This window comes from Lissotriton vulgaris, unplaced genomic scaffold, assembly GCF_964263255.1.
Source record: "Lissotriton vulgaris unplaced genomic scaffold, aLisVul1.2 SCAFFOLD_219, whole genome shotgun sequence".
Taxonomy (NCBI): domain Eukaryota; kingdom Metazoa; phylum Chordata; class Amphibia; order Caudata; family Salamandridae; genus Lissotriton; species Lissotriton vulgaris.
In genome coordinates, this window is record NW_028246735.1 from 1,654,530 (window position 1) to 1,668,294 (window position 13,765).

The following is a 13,765-nucleotide window of genomic DNA, read 5'->3' on the forward strand; positions in this document are numbered from 1 at the left end:
TGGCACATAGGAGGGGACAATCATGACTAAATGCTGGCCATGACATAGAGGACTTAAGAATCACCTGTGGCTTAAGAAGGGCCCCAATGGCAAGATTCTAGTAGTGGCATATCATATGTAAGTTTGGGACTAAAGGGGTGCCCATGTCAGATGGGGAGCACCCATGACAGTATGCTGGACCTGGCACGATGGAAGTCATTTTTCGATATATGGGGTGGAGCCAACACGTTTTGGTAAAAATGGGGTCAACTCTTGGTGAAAGTGAGGTTGAAGTGGCCTGGCACACCATGAAAGAGATGAATATTCAATCAATGCGTTTTCCGTGCATGTTATTTTCAAGCAGAGTTTGGTGAAACAAAGCTTGAAAATGTACTATCTGGCCCGATTTTTTCAAACTTTACTTAGAAAGAATCCTTCTCAGACCCTCTGCCCCCCTCCCCACCCCCACACACTAGGAGCCGCCCTTCACTTCTGGGTAGTACTACGGCCCATCACTTACAAATACCACCAGCCACCACTCCAGGAACAGAAGGTAATCAGTGTCTTGCAATATTTACTTTCTGCAGCTTCCACTGGGAGTGTGGCTAGGACATTACACTTTAGGTTTAATTAAATTAATGTATTCAGCAGTGCAATGCGCACTCTTCTGATTAAACAAAAACAGCAAGTTGTTATGTATCATTTTTGTAATTATATGAAAAGTTAAGTGTGTGAATAAAGCTTTCATCTCTATGGGTCACACGAGTGATAGGCCCTGGCAAACGATCTTAAAACAAAATGTATAAAGAGTTAGGAACAATTTAGTCCAATAAACTAGTTCATATTCAATATGTGGACTACAACAATTAATACATGGGGAGATAACTATTATTGCGGTATTTAAATCTATTTTTTTCTCTTCCTGTCATGGATGAACATATTTCTCATCGAGGTTTAGAATAGGGGAATTATTGAATCATGATGACAGCTTGTGGGATAAAACACTAGGTTTCCAGTGCTGTTGTGTGTTTTGTGGCTCTATATGGACTTCAGATGAAGACATCATTTTGCAGGTGACACCCAGAGACTCAATGAATGATCCCCTTTCTTATCACATCAGCTCCTAATACAGATGTTCTCTAATTCAGGCATTTATCTGTGATGTGTTATACTAATTATGTATTGATTATGGAACTTCAGAAATGGCAATTATTGTGATGTCATCAGGGTTAAGAGCATGTGACGTCACTTCCTTGGAGGACAGCGGGTCGTTATGCCACATGAAAGTTAAAGCGCAGGATCTTGGAGCAATGCAACCCCCCACAACCTGAGTGTCGGTTGCTCACAGCGCTTGTGTAGTACAAAATGTATCCTTGCATCACAAATAGACGCAAGAACAGACTTCACGCTATTGTATGACACTGAATGCCATATTAGAATGTTCTGAAATTTCCTTATTTTTTCACAAAATTTCACATAGTTACACAAAAGCAAATTACGTGAATTTCACACACTCCTAGTTCAAAGTGGGGGGTATTTACATTTTCTGGCTCCCCCTTGCTTCAGACTTTGTTCCCCTCTCTCTGCCTGTTTATTCCTCTTGTGCATTTAGCTCTGTTTTCTCTGAGCTGCCCTGTTTACATTTTCACATGTGGCCATCACTCCAAGGTCTGGCTTCAGACTTTGTCCCCTGTCACTGCCTATAGACACCAAAGCTGCAGCCGCCTCTTTTGAGAGACGGTCCTTTGCTGTCGCTGGTGACCTGAGAGGCAGAGAGGAGCTTGTCCAGCAGACAGGTGAGGTCTGTGCTGTTTATTTTAATATCTCATGCGTCCTCTTTCCTGTCTGATCTCAAATCAAACGTGAATACATTCAACTCTGAGCACTGCTCTCCCTCCCCGGCCACCCTCATCTCTCTTATGAAACAAGGTATAGCGCCAACTGCAGCCTGGCGCCGCAGCAGCGCTTGAAATGCGAAAAAGCAGAAAGGCAGGGAGGTGTGCGTGAGATTGAAGGTGGTTGTGTGTGTGAGTGTGTGGTGTGTGTGTGACTCTAGTCATAAGGCAGTGGTACTCTGCACATGTTTGAAGGCAGGGAGGTGTGCATGAGATGGGAGGTGGCTGTGTATGTGAGTGTGTGGTGTGTGTGTGACTCTAGCCACAAGGCAGTGATACTCTGTACATGATCCAAGGCGGTGAGGTGGTTCTGAGATTGAAGGTGGGTGTGTATGTGAGTGTGAGGTGTTTGTGTGACTCTAGTCATAAGGCAGTGGTACTCTGTACATGATCCAAGGCAGGGAGGTGTGCATGAGATGGGAGGTGGCTTTGTGTGTGAGTGTGTGGTGTGTGTGTGACTCTAGCCATAAGGCAGTGGTACTCTGACCATGATCCAAGGCAGGGAGGTGGTTCTGAGATTGAAGGTGGGTGTGTATGTGAGTGTGAGGTGTCAGAGAATAGTAAAAGGTGCAGCTGCAGGTGCAGCATAAATAGGGGAGTGCATGAACAGACTGAAATAAACGCAGTCTGGCTCAAGATTTTAAAAAACCTGTGCTGTAGCTGGCCGCGTCATATTGTTGGGGTGTGCCTCTCGTGGGTGTGAACCTATGATGCTGCTGGCTGCGTCATATTGTTGGGGTGTGCCTCTCCTGTGTGTGAACCTATGCTGCAGCTGGCTGCGTCATATTGTTGGGGTGTGCCTCTCCTGTGTGTGAACCTATGCTGCAGCTGGCTGCGTCATATTGTTGGGGTGTGCCTCTCGTGGGTGCGAACCTATGATGCAGCTGGCTGCGTCATATTGTTGGGGTGTGCCTCTCCTGTGTGCGAATCTATGCTACAGCCGGCTGCGTCATATTGTTGGGGTGTGCCTCTCGTGTGTGCGAACCTATGATGCAGCTGGCCGCGTCATATTGTTGGGGTGTGCCTCTCGTGGGTGCTAACCTATGATGCCGCTGGCCGTGTCATATTGTTGGGGTGTGCCTCTCCTGTGTGCGAACCTATGATGCAGCTGGCCGCGTCATATTGATGGGGTGTGCCTCTCCTGTGTGCGAACCTATGATGCAGCTGGCTGCGTCATATGGTTGGGGTGTGCCTCTCCTGTGTGTGAACCTATGCTGCAGCTGGCCGCGTCATATTGTTGGGGTGTGCCTCTCGTGGGTGTGAACCTATGATGCAGCTAGTCGCGTCATATTGTTGGGGTGTGCCTCTCCTGTGTTCGCATCATATTGTTGGGGTGTGCCTCTCCTGTGTTCGCATCATATTGTTGGGGTGTGCCTCTCGTGTGTGTGAACCTATGCTGCAGCTGGCCGCGTCATATTGTTGGGGCGTGCCTCTCGTGTGCGCGAACCTATGATGCAGCCGGCTGCGTCATATTGTTGGGGTGTGCCTCTCGTGTGTGCGAACCTATGATGCAGCTGGCCGCGTCATATTGTTGGTGTGTGCCTATCCTGTGTTCGCTTCAGAAAAGGGGGTGGTGATGAACAGAGTGTCTGAATTAAGCAGACCACTCTTACCCAGTCCAAAGATCAGGGCTTGATCCATCACCGTTATTTATCTCACTGCACCATCCCAGCTCAGAACCTGGCTATATGCAAATCAGTCTGTCCCTGGCCCAGTGCATCATGGGAACAGGGCAGACTAAACTACCAAGCCAATTCTTCACCAGAAAGGAGACAAGCTACCGGGGACCGGTTTCTGGCATTTCAGCCGTCTTCGGCCCGGCTTGCTTGAATCCTGATGGTGCAGTGAGAAAGGGACTCATGTCTGAGTATACCCTGCCACACCTATAGTGGCCAAAAACGATTCAGAAAAGGGGTGGTGATGAACAGAGTGTCTGAATTAAGCAGACCACTCTTACCCAGTCCAAAGATCAGGGCTTGATCCATCACCGTTATTTATCTCACTGCACCATCCCAGCTCAGAACCTGGCTATATGCAAATCAGTCTGTCCCTGGCCCAGTGCATCATGGGAACAGGGCAGACTAAACTACCAAGCCAATTCTTCACCAGAAAGGAGACAAGCTACCGGGGACCGGTTTCTGGCATTTCAGCCGTCTTCGGCCCGGCTTGCTTGAATCCTGATGGTGCAGTGAGAAAGGGACTCATGTCTGAGTATACCCTGCCACACCTATAGTGGCCAAAAACGATTCAGAAAAGGGGGTGGTGATGAACAGAGTGTCTGAATTAAGCAGACCACTCTTACCCAGTCCAAAGATCAGGGCTTGATCCATCACCGTTATTTATCTCACTGCACCATCCCAGCTCAGAACCTGGCTATATGCAAATCAGTCTGTCCCTGGCCCAGTGCATCATGGGAACAGGGCAGACTAAACTACCAAGCCAATTCTTCACCAGAAAGGAGACAAGCTACCGGGGACCGGTTTCTGGCATTTCAGCCGTCTTCGGCCCGGCTTGCTTGAATCCTGATGGTGCAGTGAGAAAGGGACTCATGTCTGAGTATACCCTGCCACACCTATAGTGGCCAAAAACGATTGAGAAAAGGGGGTGGTGATGAACAGAGTGTCTGAATTAAGCAGACCACTCTTACCCAGTCCAAAGATCAGGGCTTGATCCATCACCGTTATTTATCTCACTGCACCATCCCAGCTCAGAACCTGGCTATATGCAAATCAGTCTGTCCCTGGCCCAGTGCATCATGGGAACAGGGCAGACTAAACTACCAAGCCAATTCTTCACCAGAAAGGAGACAAGCTACCGGGGACCGGTTTCTGGCATTTCAGCCGTCTTCGGCCCGGCTTGCTTGAATCCTGATGGTGCAGTGAGAAAGGGACTCATGTCTGAGTATACCCTGCCACACCTATAGTGGCCAAAAACGATTCAGAAAAGGGGGTGGTGATGAACAGAGTGTCTGAATTAAGCAGACCACTCTTACCCAGTCCAAAGATCAGGGCTTGATCCATCACCGTTATTTATCTCACTGCACCATCCCAGCTCAGAACCTGGCTATATGCAAATCAGTCTGTCCCTGGCCCAGTGCATCATGGGAACAGGGCAGACTAAACTACCAAGCCAATTCTTCACCAGAAAGGAGACAAGCTACCGGGGACCGGTTTCTGGCATTTCAGCCGTCTTCGGCCCGGCTTGCTTGAATCCTGATGGTGCAGTGAGAAAGGGACTCATGTCTGAGTATACCCTGCCACACCTATAGTGGCCAAAAACGATTCAGAAAAGGGGGTGGTGATGAACAGAGTGTCTGAATTAAGCAGACCACTCTTACCCAGTCCAAAGATCAGGGCTTGATCCATCACCGGTATTTATCTCACTGCACCATCCCAGCTCAGAACCTGGCTATATGCAAATCAGTCTGTCCCTGGCCCAGTGCATCATGGGAACAGGGCAGACTAAACTACCAAGCCAATTCTTCACCAGAAAGGAGACAAGCTACCGGGGACCGGTTTCTGGCATTTCAGCCGTCTTCGGCCCGGCTTGCTTGAATCCTGATGGTGCAGTGAGAAAGGGACTCATGTCTGAGTATACCCTGCCACACCTATAGTGGCCAAAAACGATTCAGAAAAGGGGGTGGTGATGAACAGAGTGTCTGAATTAAGCAGACCACTCTTACCCAGTCCAAAGATCAGGGCTTGATCCATCACCGTTATTTATCTCACTGCACCATCCCAGCTCAGAACCTAGCTATATGCAAATCAGTCTGTCCCTGGCCCAGTGCATCATGGGAACAGGGCAGACTAAACTACCAAGCCAATTCTTCACCAGAAAGGAGACAAGCTACCGGGGACCGGTTTCTGGCATTTCAGCCGTCTTCGGCCCGGCTTGCTTGAATCCTGATGGTGCAGTGAGAAAGGGACTCATGTCTGAGTATACCCTGCCACACCTATAGTGGCCAAAAACGATTGAGAAAAGGGGGTGGTGATGAACAGAGTGTCTGAATTAAGCAGACCACTCTTACCCAGTCCAAAGATCAGGGCTTGATCCATCACCGTTATTTATCTCACTGCACCATCCCAGCTCAGAACCTGGCTATATGCAAATCAGTCTGTCCCTGGCCCAGTGCATCATGGGAACAGGGCAGACTAAACTACCAAGCCAATTCTTCACCAGAAAGGAGACAAGCTACCGGGGACCGGTTTCTGGCATTTCAGCCGTCTTCGGCCCGGCTTGCTTGAATCCTGATGGTGCAGTGAGAAAGGGACTCATGTCTGAGTATACCCTGCCACACCTATAGTGGCCAAAAACGATTCAGAAAAGGGGGTGGTGATGAACAGAGTGTCTGAATTAAGCAGACCACTCTTACCCAGTCCAAAGATCAGGGCTTGATCCATCACCGTTATTTATCTCACTGCACCATCCCAGCTCAGAACCTGGCTATATGCAAATCAGTCTGTCCCTGGCCCAGTGCATCATGGGAACAGGGCAGACTAAACTACCAAGCCAATTCTTCACCAGAAAGGAGACAAGCTACCGGGGACCGGTTTCTGGCATTTCAGCCGTCTTCGGCCCGGCTTGCTTGAATCCTGATGGTGCAGTGAGAAAGGGACTCATGTCTGAGTATACCCTGCCACACCTATAGTGGCCAAAAACGATTCAGAAAAGGGGGTGGCTCTCCTGTGTTCGCATCATATTGTTGGGGTGTGCCTCTCCTGTGTTCGCATCATATTGTTGGGGTGTGCCTCTCCTGTGTTCACATCATATTGTTGGGGTGTGCCTCTCCTGTGTGCGAACCTATGATGCAGCTGGCCGCGTCATATTGTTGGGGTGTGCCTCTCGTGTGTGCAAACCTATGATGCAGCTGGCCGCGTCATATTGTTGGGGTGTGCCTCTCGTGTGTGCTAACCTATGCTGCAGCTGGCTGCGTCATATTGTTGGGGTGTGCCTCTCCTGTGTTCGCATCATATTGTTGGGGTGTGCCTCTCCTGTGTTCGCATCATATTGTTGGGGTGTGCCTCTCCTGTGTTTGCATCATATTGTTGGGGTGTTCCTCTCCTGTGTTCGCATCATATTGTTGGGGTGTGCCTCTCCTGTGTTCGCATCATATTGTTGGGGTGTGCCTCTCCTGTGTTCGCATCATATTGTTGGGGTGTGCCTCTCCTGTGTTCGCGTCATATTGTTGGGGTGTGCCTCTCCTGTGTTCGCGTCATATTGTTGAGGTGTGCCTCTCCTGTGTTCCCATCATATTGTTGGGGTGTGCCTCTCCTGTGTTCGCATCATATTGTTGGGGTGTGCCTCTCCTGTGTTCACATCATATTGTTGGGGTGTGCCTCTCCTGTGTGCGAACCAATGATGCAGCTGGCCGCGTCATATTGTTGGGGTGTGCCTCTCGTGTGTGCGAACCTATGATGCAGCTGGCCGCGTCATATTGTTGGGGTGTGCCTCTCGTGTGTGCTAACCTATGCTGCAGCTGGCTGCGTCATATTGTTGGGGTTTGCCTCTCCTGTGTTCGCATCAAATTGTTGGGGTGTGCCTCTCCTGTGTTCGCATCATATTGTTGGGGTGTGCCTCTCCTGTGTTCGCATCATATTGTTGAGGTGTGCCTCTCCTGTGTTCGCATCATATTGTTGGGGTGTGCCTCTCCTGTGTTCGCATCATATTGTTGGGGTGTGCCTCTCCTGTGTTCGCATCATATTGTTGGGGTGTGCCTCTCCTTTGTTCGCATCATATTGTTGGGGTGTGCCTCTCCTGTGTTCGCGTCATATTGTTGAGGTGTGCCTCTCCTGTGTTCGCGTTTATGGTCTGGTGCCTAAGGTCACCAGGACTCTAGTACGCACTACAATAAATTCAAATTCTCCAATAGTACATTCAAGTCCAATTTTTATCAAGTTATTAAAGGTAAAGCATCACAAGTTCATTTGTTGTCATACATGATTATCTACACAATAAACAAAATAAATTTCCATTACATCCTTATATATGTGGATCATACTTAATAATAAATACAATAAAAACCCAATGCATTTCGGGGCTGAAGCCCCTTCGTCAGGGGTCTGTTTTAAAAGAAAGAGAAAAGAAAAGAAAAAGAGACTCAGTTACTCTTGATGCCTGAGAGGAACATGAAGCTTCTACATTTTATGCAACTTAACGATTCTTACCACGAGTGTAGGGTCACACGACCAATCTTTGATTCGATGATTTTGTTATATGACAACGAAACATCTAAAGAAAAAATGTCACTTTAACACTTATGTTTTAGGGAATGCAGGTATCTTTTAGTTATTTGAACTAAAAGTCAGTTTACCTGAGCCTTCTTTACAAGTTAGGTGTCTGCAACAAAAATATTAAGGTTGTCATGAGGGAAAGAACGAAACAAAACTGTATTAACTACGCTGTACGTTATTTTTAGGAAAGCGTGTCAAGATGCTCACCTGTAGAAAATCTTGTGAATACGTATGCGGAAAACCCTACATGGAGTAAAAAATGCGAATTCTAATGAGCATTATTTGATGCGTTATATAGATCTAGTTACCAAGCTTTCAACGAATTAGGAATAGGATATACCTGCGAGCCTCTACCAGAAGTATCTCGGTCTCGCTACTTCAATATGTACGTTCCAATGTGGATAAAAAAAGCAAACGCATTCAAAAACCTGCTCTCGGGTCTATGTAGTACACGTTAGTACTTGCTCAAAGTTTCGAGCTTACCGTTTACGTGAAAACGGCTCATTGAATACGGTGTCCTGGGTTGAGTACGCCGACCGGAGCGAACCTGACTTTTAAGTCCTTTCTTTATTGTTTGTTACTCGCTATGTTGCAATAGACGAAGGACTAATCCACGTAATATTTTAACGGGCGCCAATAATGAGAAGTAAAAATCGGCTTTTTAATACTAATGCAAACTTATTGCATGATTTATGGTGTGAGCTAAATACGCTATCGCCCAATTAATAGATATACGCATAAAATAACGACAGGTAAAGGGAAAGAAAGAAAAGGAAAAAATAGAAGGAAAAAATAAAAATAAATAAATAAAAAAGCTCAATGGGTGGAACTCAAACAAAATATATAACCATTGGTTGACGTGCATCATCCTGCCTATTTACAATCTTGTACAAATAAGACTCATTCCTAAACTAATATACCCTTTTCAGACTCATGTGTGACTACTTATGCTTATGTGTGATCAAAGGATATGGTTGGTATGTTAGTGTGTCAAGTGTGCATACACATCACTGTGGGTTCGAGTCCCTCGAGGGTCCTGTCACAGAATTATTTACAAAAAGCAAGTCATTTTCATTTTATCATTTAACCCGTTTGGGGTCAAAGTTTGTAATTTACTTATCCAAAAGGCTTCTCTTTGGAGAAGGATCTTCGCATTATCCTGTCCTAATCGCTGTGGAACAAGTTCGATGATTTGAAATCTCAATTGGGCTATTGTATGCCCTGTGTCCATCCAGTGCTTCGCCAACGGGGAGGTACTGTTCTTATTACGAATCCGACTTTTGTGTTCAGACAATCGCAGTTTTAGTTTCCTATCAGTTTTCCCAATGTACAATAACCCGCATGGACATTTGATTGAATAGACTACGTGTTCTGAGTTGCAGTTGGTAGTATGTCTTAGTGAAATTCTTTCACCTGTACGTGGGTGCAATAAAGTATTCCCCGATATAACATTATTGCAGTTCTTGCAATTGAAACATCGAGTCGTGCCTTTGTAGCTTTCTTGTTGTTGAATATTCATCTCATCTCTTAGTGGTTTATTTAACAGTTTCTTCCGATTCTGTGCTCGTTTATAAGCAAACAAGGGTTTATCGATGAACAATGTTCCAAAGTCTTTTTCAACTTGCAGAATCTCCCATCTTTTTTGAATTATTCTTTTTATATCTCTAGATAATGTCAAATATTTCGATACAAAGACCATCCTCTTATTGACTGTGTTCGCATCATATTATTGGTGTGTGCCTCTCCTGTGTTCGCATCATATTGTTGGGGTGTTCCTCTCCTGTGTGCAAACCTATGATGCAGCTGGCTGCGTCATATTGTTGGGGTGTGCCTCTCGTGTGTGCGAACCTATGATGCAGCTGGTCGTGTCATATTGTTGGGGTGTGCCTCTCCTGTGTGCGAACCTATGATGCAGCTGGCCGCGTCATATTGTTTGGGTGTACCTCTTGAGTGTGCGAACCTATGATGCAGATGGTCGTGTCATATTGTTGGGGTGTGCCTCTTGTGTGTGCTAACCTATGATGCAGCTGGTCGCACCATATTGTTGGGGTGTGCCTCTCGTGGGTGCGAACCTATGATGCAGCTGGCCGCGTCATATTGTTGGGGTGTGCCTCTCCTGTGTGCGAACCTATGATGCAGCTGGCCACGTCATATTGTTGAGGTGTGACTCTCGTGTGTGCGAACCTATGATGCAGCTGGCCACGTCATATTGTTGGGGTGTGCCTCTCGTGTGTGCGAACCTATGATGCAGCTGGTCGCGTCATATTGTTGGGGTGTGCCTCTCGTGTGTGCGAACCTATGATGCAGCTGGCCGCGTCATGTTGTTGGGGTGTGCCTCTCGTGTGTGCGAACCTATGATGCAGCTGGTCGCGTCATACTGTTGGGGTGTGCCTCGCGTGGGTACAAAGCTATGATGCAGACGCTTTTTGAGTGAGACCAACATGGAGTGCACAGGTGTGGAAGAGAATCAAGGGGTGGTGGGTAGGAGAAGCAACAGCGACAGAGCAGCGAGTTGGTGTGGGGGCAACATGGAGGACGTGTGATGAACAACATGGAGGCGGCATGGGAAGAAGAAACAACGGGTGAGATGGCAATGGAGACGCACACGAAAGAAAGCAACTCGGGGTGGCTCCACATAAAAGGTTAGTGGCAAAAGTGACAAAAATATTAGCTGCATAATACCTTTGGTGTCCTGTGCACTGAAACGCTATGTGTCATGGAAGTGGTACAAATATGTAATAAATGTACTGATGTTGCAGTTTAGGGCAATGCCATAACAAGAGTGTGAGAGTGCCAGACACCCCACAGTGCCATAACAAGTGTGTGAGAGTGTCCAACGCCTCACAGTGCCATAACAAGCGTGTGAGAGTGCCATACACACCACAGTGCCATACGCACCACAGTGCCATAACAAGCGTGTGAGAGTGCCCGACGCCTCACAGTGCCATAACAAGCGTGTGAGAGTGCCATACGCACCACAGTGCCATAACAAGCGTGTGAGAGCGCCATACACACCACAGTGCCATACGCACCACAGTGCCATAACAAGCGTGTGAGAGTTCCCAACGCCTCACAGTGCCATAACAAGCGTGTGAGAGTTCCCAACGCCTCACAGTGCCATAACAAGCATGTGAGAGTGCCATACGCACCACAGTGCGATAACAAGCGTGTGAGAGTGCCAGACACCTCACAGTGCCATAACAAGTGTGTGAGAGTGCCATACGCACCACAGTGCCATAACAAGTGTGTGAGAGTACCAGACGCCACACAGTGCCATAACAAGCATGTGAGAGTGCCATACGCCACACAGTGCCATAACAAGCATGTGAGAGTGCCATACGCACCACAGTGCCATTACAAGTGTGTGAGAGTGCCAGACACCACACAGTGCCATAACAAGTGTGTGAGAGTGCCAGACGCACCACAGTGCCATAACAAGTGTATGAGAGTGCCAGATGCACCATGGTGCCATACCAAGCGTGTGAGAGTGCCAGACGCCCCACTGTGCCATAACAAGTGTGTGAGAGAACCAGACGCACGACAGTGCCCTAACAAGCGTGTGAGAGTGCCAGACACACCACAGTGCCATAACAAGTGTGTGAGAGTGACTGACGCCCCACAGTGCCATAACAAGTGTGTGAGAGTGCCATACGCACCACAGTGCCATAACAAGCATGTGAGAGTGCCAGACGCACCATGGTGCCATAACAAGCATGTGAGAGTGCCAGACGCCCCACCATGCCATAACAAGTGTGTGAGAGTGCCAGACGCCCCACCATGCCATAACAAGTGTGTGAGAGTGCCAGACGCACCACAGTGCCATAACAAGCATGTGAGAGTGCCAGACACACCACGGTGCCATAACAAGCGTGTGAGAGTGTCAGACGCCCCACCGTGCCATAACAAGTGTGTGAGAGTGCCATACGCACCACAGTGCCATAACAAGCATGTGCGAGTGCCAGGGGACCCACAGTGCCATAACAAGTGTGTGAGAGTGCCAGACGCACCACAGTGCCATAACAAGTGTGTGAGACTGCCAGACTCACCACAGTGCCATAACAAGTGCGTGAGAGTGCCAGACGCCCCACAGTGCCATAACAAGCGTGTGAGAGTGCCAGACGACCCACAGTGCCATAACAAGTGTGTGAGAGTGCCAGACGCACCACAGTGCCATTACAAGTGTGTGAGAGTGACAGACGCCCCACAGTGCCATAACAAGTTTGCGAGAGTGACATACACACCACAGTGCCATAACAAGCGTGTGAGAGTGCCAGATGCCCCACAGTGCCATAACAAGTGTGTGAGAGTGCCAGACGCACCACCGTGCCATAACAAGTGTGTGAGAGTGCCAGACGCACCACCGTGCCATAACAAGTGTGTGAGAGTGCCAGACGCACCACCGTGCCATAACAAGTGTGTGAGAGTGCCAGACGCACCATCGTGCCATAACAAGTGTGTAAGAGTGCCAGACGCCCCGCAGTGCCATAACAAGTGTGTGAGAGTGCCATAAGCCCCACAGCACCATAACAAGTATGTGAGAGTGCCAGATGCACCAGAGGCGCCAGCAGCGATCATCTCATCCCCTTCCCACAATCCACACCCGTGGGTGTAGAGTAGCAGTAGTAAGTAAGCTTGAGAGGAGTTTCTCTGCCTGGTGCGCTCAGGCGGACGTTTTGGGTTCGCTGCAGAAGGCCCAACCATTCTTTTATGGAGACTTTTTGTTCCCACTACTCTCCCCTCGTGTTCGTGCGGGAGAGGTCAAGGCGCCCGAAGCGCCATGCAGAAATGTATAAATATAATAGAGGAGGCGCTTATCCTCCCGCCAAGAGAGGAGCCATCGCTCAAAGGGAGTAAGAGGCCTGCTTGCACGAGCACGCCCCTGCAGGAGTATCACTCAATGGCAAATCGCCATATGGCGCCAATGGTACACAGACACAATATCGATTTTTAAATATCGATATACAAAAATATCGAAGTTTAAATATCGATGGGACAAAATATCGAAGGTAAGTAATATCGACAGTCTTAATATCGATATTGGTATGATATCAGTAATATCGAAGTTGTAAATATCGCTGTCAATAATATCGAAATTAATAACTTCGATGTTACTAATATCAATTTTTAAATAAATTTAGTGTATATTATATTGTATTTATTATGTTTTAATATTTATTTTTAATGTAATTTAATTAAATATTGTCTTTTACTACTGTAGCGGGTTGTGGGTTTATAGGGGAATAGGGTGGGAAGTAATTTAATTATGTTAAATTAATTATTAATTAGTAGGAATTAATAATTAATTAATTGAGAAATAATTTTAAATTATTTTTAATTAATTGATTAATTGATAAATATGTTCTGTAGCGGGTTATGGGTTTATAGGGGAATAGGGTGGGAAGTAATTTAATAACAATTCAATAATTGATATATGTTTGTACATATTTTAATTAATAATTAATTGGTAATTAATTTCTATTAATTCGTTAATTAATTAATATAATTTTTTACATATTTATAATTATTAATTAGTTGGTAATAAATTAATATTAATTATTTAATTACATTGGTTATAGTAATTTTTGTATATATAATTTATTGTTATTCTTAATTAATTAATTGGGAAAAATAATATTAATTATTAAATTAAATTAATTACAG

General features: G+C 46.7%; 1 protein-coding gene across 12 annotated transcripts in view; it reads left to right on the forward strand.

Moving 5' to 3' along the window:
* The first annotated feature begins 1,662 nt into the window (after nucleotides 1-1,662).
* LOC147665765 (butyrophilin subfamily 1 member A1-like) overlaps nucleotides 1,663-13,765 on the forward strand; it is a 523,821-nt gene continuing 511,718 nt past the window's right edge. For 11 of the 12 annotated variants that reach the window (XM_086949523.1, XM_086949526.1, XM_086949529.1 and 8 more), the window contains exon 1: nucleotides 1,663-1,775. The gene's annotated coding sequence lies outside the window, so the exon portion shown is untranslated. Of the gene's footprint in view, nucleotides 1,781-13,765 lie in introns of all 12 variants that reach the window. The other variant, XM_086949524.1, reaches the window with a different exon arrangement.